Source organism: Strix uralensis, chromosome 1 (assembly GCF_047716275.1).
Source record: "Strix uralensis isolate ZFMK-TIS-50842 chromosome 1, bStrUra1, whole genome shotgun sequence".
In the NCBI taxonomy this organism is placed as follows: Eukaryota; Metazoa; Chordata; class Aves; order Strigiformes; family Strigidae; genus Strix; species Strix uralensis.
This window is the reverse complement of record NC_133972.1, coordinates 66452709-66475999: the sequence shown is the minus strand read 5'-3', so window position 1 is coordinate 66475999 and position 23291 is coordinate 66452709. Positions and strand designations below refer to the sequence as shown.

Here is a 23291-nt window from a genome sequence, read left to right as displayed (position 1 = left end):
GGTAGAAACTTCTGTTGTTACAAGAGATTGTTGTGAGTTTTGGGACCTCCTCTGTTAGCTCTGTTGTGTGGAGACGATGGTTGTTGCTTGGAACATGATGGGAACCTACTGGCATCCATCTGAGCTGTAAGCATCACTGGTCTTGAACATCTTTTCTGTTCCTTTTTTATTGGGACTCCTTGAGTTTTACAGTTTTATTGGGGTTTTTTAATGTTAAAGCTCCCTGTTGCACTGAACATTTGGGACGTATACGGTTGGTCAGTTTATATTCTACCTGTAAGAAAAACTTTATGGAAATGCATAGGTGTTTGACTGCTGAGCTTGTGGACGTTTTTTTTGATTACCAGTACTACACACTGTCTTGAAAGATAATTAAGAAACAGTACAAAATTGCACAACTTTTTTTTTTTTTTTCTTTTTCCCCTCCCAGGCATTTGAGTTCAGAAATAATTTAGAAAAAATCTTAAAACAAACAAACAATAAAACCACTAAAAAATCCCCACCAAACAAAAATACTTTTATTTCAGCATGGTTAGTCACGAAGTGGAAACATTGGTCTTGGTGACAGCTTTCTTAAAGGGAGCTGGGCAGCTTTGCCACTCAGGCAGAAAAGACTGTAGTCATGTCCTCATTTAATCAAAAGGGGAAACATACCCTGTTGAGAGGTGCTTATATGGGGATTTGAGCAGAATTACAGATCACTTTTGTGTGTTACTGCCTCTCTGGCACTTCTTAGATTCTGAAAATACAACCTAAAATTGTCTTGGTAAAAAAGTAAGATTAATCCCTTAAGGATTAGTGTGCACCTCTCTCAGAAAAACTTTAATATTTCATCTAGACATGAAGATCTGTTAGAGCAATTCTTTTTTAGAAAGATCTGAGTTTTGCATTTGTGAAAAAGGATCACTCGTAGTGCACGTATTGCAGCAGACATGGTAAAAGCTGCAGTTGTGAAAGGAGGGGATCTGCAAAGGGCAGGAAAATGCAGGGGCTGTCACAGGAGGGAATTTCAGTTTGGGCACAGGCCTTCACCTGTGACAGATGACACCCCTTTAAGTCAAACATGAACTTTGGAGATGCTGGAAGTTGTCTTCATGCAGAAAGAGCGTTCACACTGCATGTTTTGTAGGACGATGAAGATGTGCTTTGTATGAACAGGAGCAGTGACAGTGATATAGAGCACATAAATAATGTTTGCACTTGCTATTTGAAGATTGCTGCAGTCTACCTCATAACAATGTACCTTCAGGACTGTCCTTGCTCAATAGCTGTGTGGCAGGAGAGTGTCGGCTTCAGGAGCACTAAGTGGTGAAGCACCGATCAGCCTTGTGATGGGTCTTTGTGACACAGTGATTAAATATTTGAACTTCATTTATGGAGTTATCAAAAAAGAAAGACTGAGACAAAATGTTAGAAATAATAAAACTTACTGTACAGTGGTAGCACCATAAAGCTTCTGTAGTGGCCAAGTTTCATGAAAACATGTCTCTTCTTAGCATATTAGGTTGTAAAAGTGAACACTACTGATGATGTCAGTACAGTCACATTTTGGTAGGTAGTTTTTCTTGGACGTCTTTGTATCCTTACTCTGCTTTTGTTCAAGTACCTGATAGCATCTTGCAATTAGCATGTGCCTTATATACTGTATAAGAGTCCCGGAGTGATTCAAACCACAGAAGATGGTGGTGAAGTGATTTTTGCAACTAGACCCTTGGTGAAGGAGTACAGCAGGACACGTTATCCAGCACATCCTCCTAGTGTTCAAACAGCCTGTGATGTAGGAAGGGAAGCTGAGAGAGAGATCCTTCAAGGCATGACTGAATCATAGGTAAGGAGGCACCAAGACCACAGCATTGGAAGGTGATGTAGAAAGGGTAACTGTGGAATGGTGGCATTCAAGGCGGGAAGAGGGAGAAAGAGAGCAAAAGACCATTAAAATCAGTGCACTACAAGATGGCAAACCTTGGTAAACTCCAAGAAGTGGGAGTCACGACTCGCAGTGTTTTTATAGATGCAAACCTGAAAGCAAAAGAGGAATTAAGATGAGGTGGCAGTTTAACAGAATTTTTTATTATGGAGACAAGCACAGACTGTCCCAGTTCAAATGAAGGATAGAAAATATAGTAACTCACTAACTTGATAAGTTTCTCCAGCACAAGAAGGAAGGAAGGAAGCCTGCAGAAAGTCTGTGACCTAGTTTCTGATAGGGATGATTTGAGGTGAGATAAGTATAAAAGAGTATTTTTACTTCTCCTATATTTTTTTCTTGTTGTTTTTAATTTTTCTAAATTAATTTTTTTATGTTCTGTGACTTGTGCTTGCCAAAACATACACCTAGCAGTAGCTGTGGGGAATACAAAGAATCAGTGAGTATTGTAGTAATGAACGGAAGACAAAAGATTTGGTCTGCTGCTCAGCAGGAAGAGGAAGTTACCAACTTCTGACACTAAAATATTTTATTAAAATGGGGGAAGGGAAGCTTGTATCAGTCTTTGGCTAAGACTTTACTTGAGAGCAGATGGCAAATTAAATCACTGGATGATTAGTGGCTTGTGTGAAACTATACAACTTCAGAGCTGTGAGCTGTTACCTTTGACACCTTGGGAAGTGTAAATAAGCTTCTAAAAAACCAGAAGAATGAACATAATACTTAGGCTGCCCTATTCATAATTTCTAATTTCAATTTTCAGAAAGAAACATGGAAGCATAAGAAATATTTTAAGAAACCAAGGAAACCGATAATATCCAGCAGATTTTTCTTTTCAAAAATAAACCACGTCAAAGAAGGTGAACTTTTTTCTGTAACTTGATAACAAGGAAAGGAAAAACTAGTAGATTACCATGAGCTGAAGTGAAGCTTTTGAGGCTCTAAACTAGAAAAATGTGGTCTGCATATAAACTTGTATAAAGTGGGTGCAGAAATCTTTGCATAATTCAGGGCCTTGAAGGGATATGGCAGGTGGGACTGTGCAGTGGTCTGTTGTAGGTCTGGCACTGGACAACCATTAATGACCTGGATGACGCAGTGGAGAATATGTTGAATCTGCAGGTACTGAAATAAGACATACTGGGTGTTTCCACTAAAAATAGAAAGGGACTGGATGAGCTAAATGTATATCCTGTGTTTTTCATGTTACTTCATCAGACTATTTCAAGATTTTGTGGAATATTGCACTGCAGAAACTGAGAAGAAAGCAGAACTAGTTGTGTTGCTAGTCTGCAGAAAATCCTGAGATATTTGTAGTAGTCGGATTTGACACACAGCAGTAAAAAAAATTATATGGCTGTTTACGCATTCCAACATGACAGCTGATTTGTGAGAACGGTGAAGTCGTCCTGCTGTACCCTGTTTTGGAAAGACTTCTGAACTGCTGTGTAAAGCTTTGAGCACTGGATTTTGATTTCAGAGCTTTCCAAGAAGCAGGGAGAAAGGAATCAGGCTAGAAAAGCTGACCTGCAGTGAAAGGCTGGACAAACTGAGAACTTTTTTTATCCTGGGGGGAATCTTGATTTCTATTTATTTATACATCTGTCCATAGTTTCTGTGACTGATGTGACTGCAACATTTCATAGTTTGCAACAGAAATTACAATAGTGCTGGTATTGGCATACATTTTTTGATGCAGAAAAGGTGTGTTGGTGTGGTTAATTCTGCATGTAGTTAATCCATACATAGTCACTTTTTTTTCTGCCTTCCCACCTCTTCTTGCTATTACATTACTAACATTACATAAATGGCTATGGGATCTCTGTAGTTGAATGTGAAATAAAGGATGAGCATTTATAAAGCATCAGGTTCATTCATACCGCTGGAAGTACAGGTCAAACAACCTAGAAGAAATGAATTCAGCTGTCACTTAAAGCAGTAGCCTTTCTTCCCTCCCTTTTGAGAACAACCCTTTTCTCTTAGCCATATCAAATACTTCTTGCAGAATACCTTGAGGGCCTGATGCTAGGGACAGTGCTCTATACGTCCTTGTTTTGTGGTGTCCTTCACACATCTTGTGGTACTTCTGGTGAGTGGCTGGCGTTATTTAGCACACCACAGGCATTAGAAGATACATCAGCTCCTTTTGATGAGGCTCTCGATACAACAGTCAGTGTCTAAGTCAACAGTAATTTGCTGCTGTGCTGTCTGCATCTTAAATGATATCAAATTATTTAGAGTAAATCCAGTAAAAACTGTAGTGAAGTTGGCTGCTGATCTTAGCAACTGAAGGAATGGTGAGCCTTGGAACTGGGCAATCCATCCTTCTTAAGTGTCATGTATACAATTAAGCAAATTGCAGGTGTCTTTATGTATAGTATAGTAGTTTTACCTAGAGTCAGTAATTGAGGACATGCCAAAATAATTGGAAAGGATGACAGGAAGGATTTTTTTACTCTTATTTTAGGCCATGAGGTTCAGGAAGAAGGAATTGAGGAAACTGCTGGGACACACACACACAAATAACGTTACAAAACTCTACGTTTCCCGATACAGAAATTTGATGCTTGTTTGGTTGTTCTTTTTCCCTCTGGAACATACTGGAGTGGTCCTGGCGATATTGTAATGGCCAATACAGAGGAAAAGGAGATTCACCCTCTTAGACTGAGAAGGAAGACTGAGAAGGAAACAAGCTGCTCTGAGGATGGAAGGGGCTGATGGTAGAGTCCCAAGACTGGTGTGGAGCGGGGAGACAGAGCAGTAGAGGGGATAGATGGCCTTAGGGCAGAGAAACTCAACCGCTTTCAGACTAAAAGAAGATAAATTAAGAGTTGTAGACACCTCCTTCCTCCCTTTACCCGTTCAGTCTGCTGCATTGGGTTCCCAGGCTGCTGTAACCAAGCTCTTCTGCTTGCAACCACATCTTCCCCATCTTCCTACCCATCTCCCACAAATCTGCTATTGCTGCCACTTCCCCAGCCCCACACAAAAGCCAGTGAAAGTACTCAAGTGCATAAAGTAACATATGACTTACATGACATAAAGTGACTTTATGCTTACATAAAGTGGCTGAAGTGTAATGTTGAAACATGAATAAGGATATTAGGACATTCATGGCTATCTGGTTGTAGTGGCGTTGCAAGGTTTGTTTGTACTTTTAGGTACGGATTATCTGCTTTCTGTCCTAATGAATAACATTTAGTGTGTTTGTTCAGCTGCAGGAATTTGTTAATCTTTCTTTCCTTGAGTTTTCTCCCAGAAATAGGGAGAAATAATCTCACTGTGGAGAAGTTTAGCAAAGATTTGACTGCAAGAGCTTTCGGTGCTTTCTTTTTTTCTGGGAGAATATGTTTGTAGTGGTAGCTGGAAGAGAAGAGAACTGAATGTGCAGGATTAAGCTTGAGGCCCCAGCTTCCTGTATAAGGGGAGAGGAGCTCACGAACCCGAAACGCCAGCCAAAAGGAAAAAGGGTAATGGACAAACATAGACTGTGCGGTTTGCTGAGCTGTGTGCCAGCTGCTGCTGGGTGGACTTCCTGCTGTGGGACACGACTGCCATTTGGGGCAGTCACTGTCTGTGCAAAGCTGCCCTTTCTCTGTGCTGAACACAGGGGCTAGATGAGGGCCGCTCAGCAGATTGGCAGTTTCTCATGGTTTTAACAGTTCAGAAAGCAATAGGGTTTTATTTCTGAGAGGGTTGAGTAGAAGAGCTCCTCATATGAATTTTATTATTTAAAGCAAATGTTGAGAAGTAGGAAAATAGAAGTTCTTGGAAAAAAATAACATGAGGAATTAAGTGCTCTTTAGTTGAAGAGCTGCAGGTTTGTAGGAGGCTGTCTCTCGAACACCGCAAAGCTAAGAGACTCGGGAGTGCTGTTTCCAAAACCTTGCTGGGACCTCACTTCCCTTTGAAAGCTTAGTTAGAAATGTGTTTTTGACAGGGTTTACAGCTTGCTTCCACAGTCTCTGATCTGGGAACTGATAATCAGTGTTTACAAGCTAGTTCTCTGCAAACCAGGTACTAGAGAGTCTCTGTTTCCCATATCTTTCACCTTTAGATCTGTCTTTTTACAGGGAATGTGAAGAGCCACCTGAAAATCCAACCCAGAGTGAAATACTTAATTTTAAAAGCATTTGTAGTAAATTAGGTAAATGATAGAACACTCAGTTTCCTCCCCTCTTGCTGTGATAACGAGCAGAGTATCCCAGCTAGTGGGGAACACGGTACCTTAAAGAAGAGAAATTAAAAGATATCTTTAAAGGGTATTTGGGATCAAAGTTGACTTAGTCCTGTAGTTGCAGCCATACAGTCAAGCCCATAACAAATTTCTTCCAGTCACCGTAATAAAAATGACTCTCTTGTCCTTGATATCCCTCCCCCATTCTACTCATCCTTCCAGCAGAGGCAGTGCATAGAAATAAAGACAAGAAAGTTTGTTATATTTGTCCTTTATTCTGCAGACTGTAGTGCATGTGCACCTTTCTCAAAGGACACCTTGTCCAGTTCCCTAAGTGTCCTCAACTTGCTGGTGGCTTCCTGGAAAAGATACTTGAAGGCTCCAGGGAGTTGACCTCAGCAATACTGCCTTCTAACTCAGTCTTGCCAGACACAAACACTTAAAAATACTTCTGTGGTAGCAGTCTAATTGGACTCTTGCTTTCTGATTTCTGAAACATCTGGGTTCATATTCCACAGTTTGTTTATTTTTATACAAGCCTAAGAAGGAATAAGAAGCCTGAGGCCGTAGTAGAGCCATCACCCTGTAGAGTCAAGGTTTAAACAAGTAGCATGAGATCGATGCGGCTGCCGTTCTTAGAACGACTCTTTTCTTCCTAGAAGTTTTCATCCTTTTAACAGGCAGTTACTTTGCTTCCTCTGCTCTCTTACATAATTTTTGCTGCTGTAAATGGTTTTGCTTGTGGGATTTGGTTTTATTTGCGTACGCTATTAGTAATGTGGACTGTAGATGCCTACTTGAAATCAGGATTCTCTTGTCTCCTTCGTGTAAACAAAATGGGTTTTATGAATGGCTGGAAAAATCTGATCCACTTCAGATTATAACACTGAGTTATGGACCAAAATGTATTATACTCCTTATTGTGGATACGGTAAGTGATTATCTTTTTTGGTGGCAGTTACAAAGCTATACGGTATTGTTTTAGAATTGATCTGATAAATGATGAAGTATTTTGTTACAGCTTAATTATGGAAAACAGGAGCTTATGGTTTACCCTTATTTAAATGTGTACATAAATCTTTTCAAAGTAATAGGGCAAATATAATACTGTTTCTGGAGGCTTAAAAAGAAGATTTGTTCTCTAATATTAAATTTTTAATGTATTATTCATGAGGAAAGCAAAGCTAAAAGCCTTTTTCTTCCCTCAGCAGAAATGAACTGGAAGAATACATTATCTGTATAGAAAAAAAAATAATGTAAAGGACTAACTCTTGCTAATACTGAGTGGTGCAAGCAAGTACTATTGGAATTTCCTCAGGGAAGAGAAACCAGAATTTTGTTGAAAATAAGCTGATACGATCATTGAATAATTCATACAATATTACTGGAATTCAATTCCTAAAAAAAGTCAGGGTAATTCTAGTTAGAATATGCTTTCTAGAATGACAGAGTGGCTGTTCATTGAAGTTGCTTTAAACTTCATGTCTAAGAATTATTACCTCTGGTTTGAATACAGGGCTGGGCTACATATTTTTGTTACTTGTATCACTTTCAAGCTAGCTTTTCCAGATGTGTGCATATGCATGCAATGTGTTCATGCATATATGTATACACTGTTGGTTTATTAAGGCAGGCAAAATGTGTGTGAGCTTTTCTATCTATGGAATAAATGGAATTTGGAGAAATACTTAAAGATATTTTGCATTATGTAATACAAGAAATTCTTTCAATATGGAATATTTTAAACCTGGTGCGAACTTAATGTTTGTAATTATTTTCTGCTGTACTATCACTATAAACAAGAAGCATAAGCCAAGTGACATCATTGTTAGTGATCTTTTTCATTTGGACTTTTCAATGTACTTTCTCATTCCTAGATCATGCTTGGTTTAGTTGCCTGAAATGACTTAAGGAAAAAAAATACTGAGTTGCATGTTTAGACAAGAGCTCTCAAGATACGTTTTTCCATTGCCTTACTACAATCTTATGCGATAATTAATTTATTAATAGGAAAAATATTGGTGATTAGTAATATCCAAACACCACAATCATATTTTGTGGAACGCATAACTTAAATTGTTACTTAAATATTAAGGACCTCATCTAGCAGTGTTTCCTAGATATGGTTAATGTCATTTCTAGACATTGGATAAAACAGTGCATAATATCACTGCAGGAATTTATGCTACCTGTGATAAGGGAATAAAGTTAGGATGTTACAAGCTAAGTACTCCTCTAGACCTTACTATTAAATTATATGATCACCTTTCAATTTTTAGTATATATTCAGCCCCAAGCTCCTAGTGAAAGACTTTGTGTGTGCCTTACCTAAGAATAAAAATGAAGCAGGAAATGTTCTGTAGGTGTTTTTTACCCTGGGTTTAAAAAGTTGTATGTAGACAAGGAACCATGGCACAAAACATATGAAGCCACTTGTCAAAAAAAAATGGAAATTTGGTGTGGAGCAGAAAGTAAATCTAGTTCTCTTTAACTGGTTGTCTTAATTGGTGGGGTTGACCTTTTTCTCTTTGCTTTACAGTACATGTATCCTATTAAGAAGTACAATACAGTATTGTCTTTTGTCACTTGATCCAAAGTTTTAAGGGAACTTCAATTCTATGTCCCCAGTTGTCACTTGGATTAGTTAGTATCTTCTGTCATTACTCGGATTTTTGTATTGTTTTTCCTTTTAATAGGAGTATCCAAAACTTGTGGTTGCAAGAGAAATTACACATTTCTAGCTCTTTTTTTTTACATATTCACTTCCAGCGACATTCCTTAATGTTTGCAGTGAAATTTCCAATGACGTAAAAAAAAAACCAACTGATACAGATGTTTGTACCATAAGCAGAAGAGCAGGAGGAATGTCACAGATTTGTAGGACTTGCAATTTTTTTGTTATTCATGAAGATACACCTATCTTTGGGATTAAACAAAAGACTAAAGATAGTGGTGGGAAACTTAAAACCTGTGACCAGAAAGCAGGCACAAACATTACATGAGTGTTGTAATAACCTTCGTTGTAATTGGATGGTGGTGAGGCATGTTTTAACATGTGGCTTGTTGAAGGTATTTGGAAACTGTGCTCATCCTTCATTAAAGGAGGGGATGAAGCAGACTCTTCAGCACATGGACTCACCTATGAATGTGAGCTAACTGATAAAACATAAGATCTTTGAACAATTGAATTTTCTCAAATGAGAAAAAACCCCCAAGTTCTGTGGATAATTTGCTTGCTTAAGTACTAACTCGGTGACCAAGGCATCCGCTGTATGAAAAAACTTTCCACTTTCACCTCTTGGCAAAAGGAGAGAGAAAGAGCGGAGAAAAAACTGCTGTGAAAGCCCATCCAGAAGCTTTGCCCCATTTGCGGACGCTTTTTCACTTGTGATTTGTGTTGTGATCCTTGCATTAGTACACATAATACTTTGGGCAAATAATCTTCCATGAAATGTTCTGTCATCAGATTTTTCTGTACCGTGACATTTTTCTTGCAGTGCATCATAGAGAACTTGCTGGAGTCCCCAGGAATCCGGAAAGCTGGGGTACACTACGTGGGTGTGGGAGGTTGTGTTTGGTGTTCGCTGTTCCTGATTCAGCCTTGTTGAAGAACCTCATGCTAAGACCTAGTCCTGTGTTTTGTTTTGCTTTTCTTATGAACAACATTATGTATTTCGGATATGCAGATTAATAGTTTGGAGTGGTTAGGAGATAGTTGCATTGTTATGGGTAGAGGAGCAGAAGGATTAAATGAAGGGGTTATTTTGCAGCATTTTTAAGATAAGCAAGCTTGATGGATTGTTTCTGGTCTTGGCCAACTCCAGTGACTTACAGGAAAGACTAAATCAGTGTTGTGGGGGATGGTGATCTTTCCCCTAACTGTGAGTGCTTGCAGTATAAACAGCTGAGCTATTCAGCAGCAGCTCTCAGTGGAGGGGAGGAGGAAGGCATTTTTAGGGTGGGTTCCAGTGTAGACAAATCAGATGAATTACGCCCTACAAGTGCTTATCAGCTTCGCTTTGTGAACACTGCCTGCGGTCAGCTGGGCTGATGACTGAGCTACCAGGAGGTTAAGGAGAATATCCACAGAAACTACTTTGGAGCTATAATGATGTAATTAAAACAAAAAAAAAATAATAGTTTTGTTCAATGTGGAGACCCATTACCACCCAAAAACTTCCCACCACCAGCTGTCTGGGTCTTGGCAGGAGATTTTTGGCAGTGTGTGTCTTAAGCACACCGGACCTTGCTTTGTTTGTTTTGTAGGGCTGGAATCCCCTGCTTGTGTTGGGGCTGTGGGAGGGGACTCATGCCTTCTTTCTTGCACACATATTACTGGAGTTTTACTTCAGCAGAAAGGAGAATGTCTCCATAGTACTGCAAGAATTAGCTCCAGATTTGTACAGTTGATCTTTGTTAAGTTTTGTTCTGGGAAAATCATGTTTGGTCATGCATTTCTTTTGTCGTGTTTTCCTGTGTCCCCAAGAAGAAATATGGTCATGTAAGAAAGGCAGTAATGAAGCCAATATGCAGCTATTTGTCCTCCCCGTTTTGGTTATATAGGAGTGGGAGAGATGCCAGATAGTTATCTTGTTTTGCAGCAGGCATGCAGTCGCATACAATGCTTTTCTGCTTTGGTTCTGTATAGCTTCAGGAGATTAATTCAAATGCAGCAGTCTGTTTAGATTTTAGTAATTCATTGAATATGCTGGGGCTGCGCAGAGGGAACTCAATGGGCAGGGAGAGGCTCTGCCCAAACTGATAGCACTCAGCCAGTAGTCAGAAGAAAGCTTTTAAAATCACTTATGCTGTTTTATAGTACAGGACATAATACTTATTATTCGGGCCAAAAGGGATTTTTAAAGCTATTCGGATAAACAGTGCACACAGCTGTGGCAGGTGTGACCATCTCAGGCAATGCTTTTCTCAGTGCGAGTTTTGCTGCACACAGCCAGGTATCCCAGAGGCACCCGTAGAGTTTTCAGTTAGAAATTGTTGTTGCTCTCCACTTCTGTCTCCATTTGAGTTAAGACCTACATCACAGTGGGGTTTGTTGTGTGAACACCTGCTTGAAGAGCTGGTGCAGGCATCTTAACTGCAAACTGGCAAAGTCCAAGTCAGTTGGAGCCGTGCAGAGAGCGTGAAGTAACTGAAGAGGAGCAATGCTCAGTGTTGGTGCTGGCTGGGACTCGGTAAGGTTAGAGCTTATTGTTTTTGGAGAAGGAGAAGGGGCAAATCCTAAAGATGGCCTTCTAAGTGCTTGAGTATATTTGTAGGTATAGGCTTAATAGGATTTAACGCTGATGGGTCCATATGCCTAGGATTTTCCATCTAAGCTAAGTGCAATAAATGTACTGGATCAGTCATCTGGTTTGGGCTCCTGCATGAGATCATCAGCTGCTTCTCTCCTCTGAGCTTAATTGGGACCTCTGCTGTTAGAAGTGCTGGTAATAAGACAAGGATCGTACCTCCCTAAGAGATGAAGAGTAAGTGCTCTGTGAGACCTGGCTTTCTTTAACGCCAAGAACAACAGGACAGTAAGATCTGTTTGATGTAAATGGTAAAAGTCTGGCTCTTTTATCCCAAGAAAGAAAAAAAAGAATGCAAAATGGTGGGGGTAGTATTGTGTCATTATGTACTAAATAAACTGCTCACCCTTGCCACTGCATCAGTGACGAAGGAAAACAGCTTTTTTTTTTTTTTTTTTTTTTTTGCCAGATTGGGCAGAGACCAGCTGATCTGGAAATGTTCTGCATAAACAGTTTGGGCAAGAATGTAGGTTGAAAGAGTCTGGGACCTGGGTGAGCTGTAAAATTAGAGTAATTTCTGTTGCACCATGCCTTGGTTATCTCTTAAAATTAGCACAAAGGCACATCCTGAAGAAGTAAGCTAGGAAAGAGTTTTAATTTTGTTCATGGGTGCAGGTGCTATTTTTACCTTTTATTCTACCTTTGATAAGATCAATATATGGCCTTTGTTTCGGGATAACAGGAGTGTGTTTTGTAGAATGTATCCACATAATTACATGTCATAATTTTTGCTCCAGTAAACAACAAAAAGTTACTGTACTGTTTTGGTTTTTGGTTGGGTTTTTTTTTTTTTTTTTCTGGTAGAATTAAGGAAACAGTTTATTTTTATCTTCTCCAAACTTGTGGTCCTCAAGACACTGGTTATTTAACATCTTCAGTTCTTATACAGCAATCAGTTATTCATGCTTTCTCATGACTTATATGTAAAATGTAAGTGGGTAGCTTTCTGCTTTACCAGATTGTTAGAAGTTGAAGCATGGGTATTAAATTGTGTGCATTCCTCTTAGTACAAAGTTTAGGATATTTCAAATAGGTCAAAAGTACTTGATGTTCTGGGTGTTTGGAGAAGCAATTAAACGTGTCTGCAGCTGTCCCAACCTGCAGCTGAACTGTCAGCTTGGTAGAGGCATATAAGTACTTAAGTCACCAAAATGCTTTTTTAAAAATCCCCTCCTGTTAAGCTTAATGGAATACGAAAAATTAATTTATTTTCATTTTTTATTATCTGAATCCCTAAACAGGCCATAAACTGTGGCTTTGTTCTAGAAAGGAATTTCTAGAAGTTGGGCACTGGGTGTTTTTTTTGGTCAAAACTGTAGTAACTTTATCATACAAAGCTTGCAGTTTCCTGTATCTTTTGTTTCATTCTTAATCTAGTTTTAGCTTTCTGAATATCATATTTCCAGGTGAGCATGTGCTGCTTGTAATGGTCTGGGAATGCTGAAGGGTAAAATAATCTTGAGTCCAAAGTACAAGGTCAGAGGAGCTAGAAATTAATATTTTCCGATTTATTTCTTGGGATCAGTTGAAAATACACTTAATATTAAGCAGTCCCTGCAGTCCCTGCTCTTACAGTGGTTGCTGGCATTTGTTGAATTACCTTATAGACTGTTGATAGTTACCATTTCAGGCTTTTTAATTCTTAATGTGAAATATTACACTTTTTAATATAAATTAGGGGCTTGCTGAATGAGGCGAGTTGAATGTTTTCTTAAAGGTGGTTTTGATGTTTAGTTAAACTTCGTGTTTTGGTACAACATACATATCCAACCAGTGAGGACATAAAAATCTTTGTATCAGACTCCTGAACATTTTTAAATAATGTCAGATGTGTATTGGTTTTGGCTGTTCCTTCCTCTATAGTCAGGGTTTTTTTTTTTGTAGTTGATCAGGATTCAGGTAGACATTTCGATGTTTTAAACTTAATATGAGTACATTACACTGTCTTTCAAAAATGACAGCATGTATCCTACTGGCCTTTTTAAATACACCCCAGAGAAGAGGAGTTTGAATGCTGTGGAGAAGAGGGCTCGTGCTTCATCAGGGCAATGCTAGGTATTTAACAAGTTATTAATGAGAATGTGCAGTATGCTTTTGTGTTTGCTTTTTTTTTTTTTTTTTTTTTAAACTTAGGAGTGTAACAATAGATGCTTTGTTTCAGAAAGATGAGCCACAGCATAAAATTTTTGTCAGAGTTAACTGGCAGTGCTGCTGTTCTGCAGGTGACACTTCAATTGAATTGAAAACCCACAGTGGTTGATGTTGTAATCACTTTAGATTTGATATAGTTACAAATAAGTGTAGATCTTACTGAAAACTTAAATTCATCAAAATTCTTTCTAGCTTAACTGGTGTGCATAGATGCAATGAAGAAAAAAAAGCAAATAAAATTGAAAACATTTTTCTCTCTGTAATATGCACTTGTAGTACACATCCATAAGTACTACAAGTATTTTTTAAAAAAGAATTTATGAAGGGTAATCTAAGGTTGGGTAAAAGATACTCCATGGAAGCTAAAGCTGGAGGAAAAATTACTTTAGCAACGATTCCTCTAAGTCAGATTCTGTTCCAGCAGATACACTCAAGTGACTTCCAGACTGCTCCTTGAGAAATCCCTGCAACTAAAGATGCAACAATTCAGTTTATAATCAAAATCTGATGTTTTAATTTTGGTACCAGAAGCACTGGATTTAAATAACCTGTTGAAGTGATACTACTAACTATATGCTGGGTGTAACTTGATTTCAAGAGCACTTTTAGTTGTTAGAAACAGCTATTACTTTTAGATTATATTAATGACTGAAGCACAGATTTAAAGAAAGTTTCGTCTTCCTACTGAGTGGGGTTCTTTCTTCCTTTGTATCTGGGTTTTGTAATATAGAGAAATTTGGTGAGGGGCAAGGAGGAATGTGAAAAAACAGTATTTGGTCCAAATAACTACATCTGTATTCAAGTCAATGACTTTTTGAAGTTACAGAACTTCTATTTTTCTTCCAAAGAAAGAAGGTAAATATTTTATAAGTAGTCATGCATGTTACTTACTCCATTAAGACAGAGCCTTTTCCAGAAATTACATGATTTAAATGGCTTTCATTCTGTAAAACATGTTACCAGAAACACCGTCATTTTAAATGTGTACTTTCTCGCAGAGTGGATGTTTTATGAGAACTGCACTCAATATCCACAAAACAACAGTGGGTTGGGAGAAATAAGTGGTAATTGGAATTAGGCATCAAAGGAGCTACAAAAAGAAAAAGGCATCCTAGTTTAATTTTACTATTACGGATGTATCTTTTCGGGAGCAAACTTTGGATGAGTGACTTCTCTGGCAGGAATGAGAATTGTAGCCTGTTCCAAAATATCCCTAGGGAGCGAACAAAAAATTCAGAAGGCGAAATGGAGAAACAAAACTTTTTCTTGCAAGGGAGCATTTAGGGAGCATAAAGGGATGCCTTTAACAGCATTTTTGCAAGCTGTTCCTAGGAAAGAGATGAGAAAGCTTGCAAAAATAGACTAATATTTTAGATTTGATGTCTTGCTGAAGTATTTGCAGCAAAAAGTACAGTTGGGAATGTTGCTGTGTCTCTGTGGGAACACCTTACGGCTGTACTTTGGGAAAGTAAATTAAGCTTACTCTCCTCAGATGAGCAAGGTTTTGATAAGGCTTTGGTTGGAGGTGTACTAGTATTTTTGAGGGGAAAGAGAGTAGAAAAATTTTTTTCTACAACTGGGTTTGGTGAACCACTTGTCTCATACTTTTCAAGTCAAAAAAAGAATACCAAAACTCACCTATGTTTGAGTCAAACTGTTTGCAGCAGGAGGCAGAAACTCATCTTAATTTGGTCACGGGGAGGGAAAAAACCCCAAACACCTATTTGTTAAACTGAAAAAACTTGATAAGGAAATGAGCTGATCATGCGTATGATACCCAGCAATATTCTTCAGGTTTGGATCACAATTTGACTTGAAAAATTAATTGATTGGATAACATGTGCAGCTGGTGGATAGCTTGGTGTTTTACACACTGCACTGTGCCTGTGGAGCACAGAAAAAGGGGCTTTTACAGCTCTTCAGTAACTTCATACTGATTTCATGGCATAACTTAAGGAAAACGTGGCCTGGGGTTGCAGCGGCTGCGTGTCTGTGCCACGTGCGAGTGTCTGTCTGTACATTCATACCATGTGTAATAAAACACACTGTCCAAAAGTGCTTTTCTTTAGCTTGTTTTTCACTCTTTTTTGTTTAATCATCATTGGTTCAAAGACTGTTGTTTGGTTTTGGTTTTGTTTTTTTTTTATTATACCAGCTTTGAATTAGTTTAACTGCTTTGGTTGAGTGATGGCTTCAGATGCCCGCGTGTTGCTCTCTTGTATCTGCTTTTCCTGTGTTTTAGCTACTCAGCATTCAGCAAGTTGTTCTTTTCTGCCTTTCCTACCATGTTACATGTAAGCACAATCCAAAGCAGAGCAGATCGGATACTGTACATATTTTTTCTCTATAAACACATGCTTGTTTACATTTGCTTTATTGCCGTTTTGACTCTAATCCTCTTCCGATGCCAGAGGGTATCAACCGTGACTAACAAACTCTGCGATGCTGCCATTTTGACCCCGTGTGCTGCTCATGTTTCCATTTGTTTGTTTCTCCTTTGCCTTCCCTCGCAAGTATTTAACAAATTATTATTAGATGTCTTCCAGGATTTAAGAGGCCAACCTGGGAGCAATTCAAAAGAGTCGAGATACACAAACATATGTTCTGGTTACTAGCTCGTGTTTGTTACTTTATGGTTGAAGACAAACTTAAGTGCTGAGTCCTTGTTTGTTAGTGCTACACATAAAATGGAAATAAAACAATCCTCTTTTTGCAATTAGGTCTTTTTTGCTGTACAAAATTCAGTTCTGATCGACTGTTGCAGCTTAACTGTAAGCTGCTACTAATATTTGGCAAAACCTTCTTAAACACTCTGACATACATGCAATTACTGCTCACTTACAGCACCCTGCAGAAGCTCAGCATTGCAGGTTTTGCATCTTTAAACTTCCAGGTCTTTGCTGATCCAGCTTCACAAAACCGTGACGTTACACCAACATTGCAAATGCATCGAATTCTCTCTATCAGCAGAAAAGGCTGGTTTGGATTCATAGGCCACATCTGCTGGTGAACTTTGTGCAGTCTGCCTTCTTTTTTTTTTTTTTTTTTCTTTTTTTTCTTTTTTTTTTTTTTCTGTCTTTTACTAGAAGAAAGGTTTGTTTGTCGGCCGCCCGCTCGGGGCGGGACAGGAATGTAATGCATGCACAGACTGCACAGTATTTCCTGTTCAACTGCCGCTCCAAACCTCGGCGCTGGGAAAATCTCCAGACTGAGCAAAGACTGAGCTGCTCAAACAACAAAGAAATGCTGCAGCTTCTGAAATGCTTCGATTTTCTTTTTTTACAGAAAATACATCTTTTTTAAGTGAATCTTCATGGTGTGCTGCTACTTTAAATGTATCATATTTTATGGATATTACTTCTACACTATTTATAGATTACTGTGGCTGAGACTAAACATTAAATTTACTGAAGCACTAGAGGTACAGAGGCATGGCTCCATAATGTCACTGCAGAAAGTTATGTTTATTTTGTAGCATAATACATCTCCATAATGTTGCCTGCGTAGTTCAGTTAGCATCATTTTCCATTCAGTTAAAAATGGTAGTAATCTTTTGGTACTGGAGCTACTTTTGCATTGTTTGCTGTATTTTATTTTTCCCTTAAACTGTTTTGAAGCACTGCTTTTGCATTGCATGAATTTTACTTCAGAAGTGAAATATTTTGTTTTAGAAAAAGGAAAAAAACTTGGAGTTTGATCACTTCTCCCAGCAAACACTAAACTGCAGCCTTGCCTTGTGTGTAGTGTGAAAGTGAGATGAGTTTTATTTCTTTTAATTCTTTATCTTTTTTTTCAAGTGGTTCTGGTCCTTTGTACATGTGACAGCTCTGTTAGTGTTTCAGGTTACCAGCTGATGGGCTGTGGGGTGTGGCTAGTTATTTATTTTATTTACTAGTTTTATTTTTTTAAGCATGTGTATGTTTTGAGAATTTATATCCATAGGCTTCTCTGGAATGTATGAAGTGCTGTGGCTCTTCTCAAAAAAAGAAAATAACTAGGAAAAGGTTCAACTGTGAAATGCATGTATATGCATATATGTGTACATATATGCATACACGCATTAAGAAAATGTTGTATATGTTTGTAGCACTTTTTTAGTGTGTTCAGCTGCTACTTAGTCCTATGTGAAAAGGAAGCAAACGTGCACAGGTCAGCCTTGAAGATCAGGGCACCCTGTTACGGGCCCTTGATCCTTGATGCTCTCTCGCAGGATGTCACATGCTGACCAGGTGGATGGATGTGCATAGCTGGGTCTCTCCTTTAGCTCAGAGGAGAACCCAGGCAAGGCTGGATGGGCACATTCAGCTTCTGTTTAAATGCTGTCCAGCTGTTCATGTAGAAGGCAAAGGTACAGCAACTCCCTGGCTCATCTTGCTGGAGGAGTTACTGGAACACTGCTGAAGGTGGACATCTCCTAACTTCTCCTTTGTATTCTCATCCATCTTCTGTCCCTGGATGTTCCAGTGGCAAGGCACAAAGTATGGCACAAAAATGAAAGTGCTAAGTATTAATTAGTTCCTTCCTGGATCACAAGGAGACCTACCTTTCAGTCTTGTGAAGATACAAATCTACATGTGCTGCTTCTTGAAATTGGAAGTGGTCTCAATGTAGCCCTGTTAGCTTGTCAAGCACTGGAGCAGGAAAGAAGGTGGCCAAAATCTGCGCTAATTTGAACTTGAAAGTATTTCACTCAAAACTTAGTTCAGCAGGTTAATTGGTTGTTAAAACAGTTTTTAACTTTTCAGCTTCATTATGAAATGCATATGCCCCTGAAGCGTGAATCTGCCTTCAGTCTTCAAGCTGAATAAATACAAGTAGTTGGGCTCTGACAGATGCATTTCTTTTAACATAGCATTTCCTAGTAGCAACCCTCCTAACTTCTTGAATACTGCAACACTGCAAGACAGCACAGGTGTTCAAATCATGGCTTATATGAGAAGCTGACACATATGATACGAAGATTTTACCATCATATATATCTATGTCCAACCAAACCTCAGTGTGCAGACTGAAGTGTACCAACTGCTTTGTGGTTTTGGAATTTGCCTTGGGATCTGTCAGGTTTTTGTGCTATTTTGAGCCTTTTCATGATTTCTTATCCCTCCTTGTCAGTTAAGAGGCTTCTGTGTACAGTTGCTGTTTTTAACATTTACTAGCTGTATCTATCTCATGATGCATCACAGACTTGTAGAGAGAGAGCAGTGCTGAGTTCTCAGTTGTGTATTAAAAAAGTTACTTCAGAATTTCACTACTTCTGATCACTAGAAAATGAGCATCCAGTAACCAATGGCAGATATTTAATCCACCCAGATTTGAGGACTATTACAAATAATTTATGTAGGGCAAAAGTAGTTTTTTACTTTAAGCTGTCGCAACAAAAGTGTTCCCAAGGCTTTGTTTGGTTAGGCAGAGGTCTTTTTCCTTTGTACAGCTTTAGCTGTCTTGAATTAATGTTCATCCCGATGATTCTTCTCCTTTTGTCATAGGTACTACATGAAAGTGTATTTTTGTAGGACTTTCGCAGGTATGGAAAGTAAACTGCAGTGTTCTGATACCCACTAGATAACTCCTCTTTTTCTTGTGTAACCATTTGATCTTACTGTACTGGTGCAACTTCTGAACTTGTTTTTCAGAACATCATGGAATGACTTAACAAGTAATGTTCAGTTTTTCCTAAAATTTCTAAAAGTTCATAAATCATATTGACATATTTTCAGATCCAAGTGCAGTGACCTACTTTATTGAAAGTGAGATGAAGAGATTATCTCAAAAGTAAAAATAAGTTACTTGGTTATTTTTTCCCCATGTCCCCACCTGTCTTACACATTTAAGCTTTTATTTATTGGCCCCTAGCTGTGCAATCAGTTCCATCCAGAGCAGACTACTAATGCAGTGTGTGGGAAAGGGTTTGATGAGGAGGGTGAGTTAAATGTTTTGGAAAGATTTTTCTTTCACTAAACTAGTCTAGGATCCCTGCCTTCAAAGAAATAATTTCAGTGGAAAACCCAAAACCTTAAGTTTATTTAATAATGTTTTTGGGGGGGAAAGAGGTTGCCAGCTTCAGTTGAAATTAAGATAATTCAGGGGTATATCATGCTGAATATAAATGGAGCAATTTCCTTGGGTTATATATGTTTGAAGGTTAAACCAGTGTGGGCAGTTGTTTCAGGTATGTAACAGTGCTGTTATTGCTATATTTTCTGCAAAGCTTAAGTGGAAGATTAAACTTTTCAATGATAAACTGAAAATGGCATTTAAAGCCAAAGTTATATGGGCATCATGTACAGATTTGGCACCAAGTATTGTAAAATAATTTCTATCCTCATCAATACATCACAAAAACAGGAGCTCTGTAAGAAAAGTTAACGGTTCTCTGTTACTTAACTGTTTCTAGCTTGAGTCATAAAGGTTATAAAATTTTATTTTTCTAATAAGATCAGATACAGTTTCTTTTTGGAGAAAGGCTTTGTTTAATACTGCTTTATTCTGACTTGTGTCTTTCCATTTTGTGTTACAAACAAACTTGTTCATGAAGGGTTCATGATACACAGATGTTAATTTTACTGCATTTAGCAAGTTCATCTGTAAACGCACAGAAAGTCTCTTTATTACCCAATTTATATTATTTGGGAGAACTGGCTATTGCTTTAATTTAATTAGGAAAAATTCAGTGCTAATTAGTTTGCTCAGGCACTGCAGAGGAGTGGGCTGCATTAGGAGCCCACCAGTCATCCCATGGTGGCTTGCTGCAGCAGCGAGGGGTTTATTGTATGACAGCTGCACAACAATCTGTTGTAGTTTCACACAACTACAGCAAAATTTGATGGGAGAAGCCTGAGCTAAACTACTTCAGAATAGAGTTCATGAGGGAAAAGCTTTTTCTTTACTGTGTAACTTGTGCTGCTGTTGGAACTGTGCAATGTTTCTGCCTCCAAAGGATGGTTTGAGTGAAAGGAGGTTTGAGAAGACGCTGTAGATGACTTCTATTAGCATACTCTTGTATTAATTTCCATTATAGCATTTGTCTGTAATATTTGGGGTGTGGTGTTTGGGGTTTTTTTCTTCCTGTTCTCTTTGTATAACCAGCCAGTATGGTTGCATATCTTCCATTTAAGCTTATGTGATTGCAGTAATTTATTTTAAAGCCTGGTTTTATCTTTCCTTGAACCCCTCCCCAGGCTTAGTAGTGCTGTGGGTTCGTTAGGACTTGCCAGAAGACCTCGATAAGCACAGTTCTGTGGACAGTCTTTGATTCCAGAAACTTGCAGGCCATTCAAGAATTAACTTACCTGCAAGCAGTGGGTACCACACAGGTTACAAGCAGTCTTTAGAAATAGCATCTGGAAATTATAGGCGAGACCCTGCGCTTTCAAATCAGGAAAATACGCACCAGAGGGACTTCCCTCCTAGGCAGGAAGAGCTGTTCTCCTGTTTCTGACTCTGTCTGCAAATAATCTTTTACAAATTCAGATAATTTGACAAAGTGCTTTCTGAAGGCTCTTGCAGGCCTCCATGAGATGCCTGGGAAAGAAGTTACACAGAGATCTGTGCAGTCTGCTCTTTGGTGTAGCATTAAACCATATGGAAAAGGAAATAAGGTGATAAGATTTGTAAGGGAAAGGGGTGTGTATTTGTTTGTGCATCTGTGTATAGATTTAAAACTTAACTGTGAAGAGTTGTAGGAAGGCGACATGATTTTGAATGACTAGCCTCTAAAATAGCAGATGAAATTAAGTGTAGAGCCATGGGAAATATTCTGCATGGGAAGAGATAGGAGTTTTTGACTTACATTTGTAGTGATGCCTGAAGTATCTACTAATGAAGAGATCGTGATGTTACAATAAGATCTTCTGAAAAATCACATTAGCCCAATGTTCATTTGTTATAAAACTCATATAAGATATTAGGAATTATTAGAAAAGTAAGGGAACAAAGCATTGTGTGGGTGTATAAATTCACGGTGCTCTCCTTTCATCTTGGATATTGTGTGTGTGTTTCTAGTCCCTCTCCTCCCGCTCAAAAATATGAATTGGAGACAGTAGAAAGATAAGAAACGAGGAGGATCAGAGTTACGAAACAGCTAAACTGTTGACTGTGATGGGACAAAGTCATGAAAGAGGAATTTGTTGAGAACAGTTACATATGCAGTTGATGTCTTCAGGTAAGAAGGTCCTTAAACTGCAGTTAGAGTGTACCTGGGGTAGTGTTAAGGGAAGGCATCACTCTGTCTTATGTTGTTCCTTTCTTCAACTCTTCTGCAGATATCTGCTGGTTACAGTTTTCTCTGCTTTCATGGATAACGTCTTTTCATATTGCAAAGTTGTTTTGCCTGGGCTTTTCCGGTACACGGTGTTTACGTGTTTGGTATGCAGTGTTTAAGATAGAAAAGGTCACTTACAAGCTGTCTTCAGCATTCAGTGGTGATAGGGGTAGTGAGTATAGTACTTCTGTGGATGTCATAGGAGATCAGTTCCAGAAATCAAGATTGTAACTCCCAACAGATGGAAGGGAAAAAAAGAAAAAGTCCTTTAAATTCCGTATTCTGGATGCTGCTCAGACTTGGAGTTTAGATAATTCAGTTTACCATTCCAGCATCATTACTACCTGGTCTTATCTATAGGCTTTTAAGGAACACCAGGTTTTGTCCTCTGCAGTTTTTTTTCTCTTTAAAATTTGCTAGCATCCAGAATACCTAAATTCATGGTAGTGATTCAATATTAATGCCTCTTTACACCTTTATAGTTGTTATATTTGTACTGTCACTGCTTCAAGAAAAGCAAATCTAGCAAACAGCACATGTATTGCATGTGGTCCATTGTAACTAAGGAAGGAGAAACTATTTTCTGTGATGCATAACACACTCACAGTTGCTAAAAATGAGACACAGTGCAAATCTTTTCTACATATGCAATACCTGTGTATGTGAATACAACATGGCCACTTGATAACTTCTGTTCCATACTGCATCCAAAATTATCATTTATTAAGTCACAGTAAGGCCTCTGTAATACATTATTTAAAAAAAAAAAAAAGAAAAAAAAAAAGATCTCTTTAAAATACCATCTAAATTAGTGGAAAGACCTGTTTGAAACACCATTGTATTACAAATGGCAAAATTGCCAAGATGAGAAACAGTATGAAGGATTATGTTTCCTAGAACAACTATTTCAGTAAGTGAAGGTGAGCGGCCAGATTTGAAATGTATAATTTGATCAAGGAAGACAAGTATTCTAAAAGGATTTGAACAAATCAGTAGGTTTTGTCTGACCTTTTTTTAATGTTTACTTAGATTTACTCTGTTTACTGCCTCTTTTATCCCTATGTAGAAGATACAAGCGCTCATTCTTAAATGGTTATGTTGTTCCTGTTGATCTGCTGTGCATGCAGCTGAGGCTGTAAGTTATGAATTTAAAAACACTGCTGTAATTCATACCCAATTGAAAGGCTTGCTCCAAACAGCAGCTCAGAGCAGCAAGATGTGAACAGATCTGAGGAATCACTAGAGACGAGGAGTTCCAGTGTCTCTTGGCCACGTGTGTCTTTATAAAGCCATAGGCATCGGAGCCCACGCAGCATCTCTGCTTTCATTCCTTTCCATTAAACACTGTAGTTGTTACTGGGCAGAATTTCTCTTGAAAATTTGGGACTTCATCCTGTAATCAGTTAATATGGTTCTTTGTGTGTCCAGACCATCCATGGTGTGATCTTAGCGTTATGAGGTTTGGGG

General features: G+C 38.5%; 1 protein-coding gene across 3 annotated transcripts in view; it reads left to right on the top strand.

Annotated features, from left to right (window-relative positions):
- CTDSPL (CTD small phosphatase like) overlaps nucleotides 1-23291 on the top strand; it is an 85379-nt gene that overhangs the window by 21680 nt on the left and 40408 nt on the right. The window lies entirely within an intron of this gene.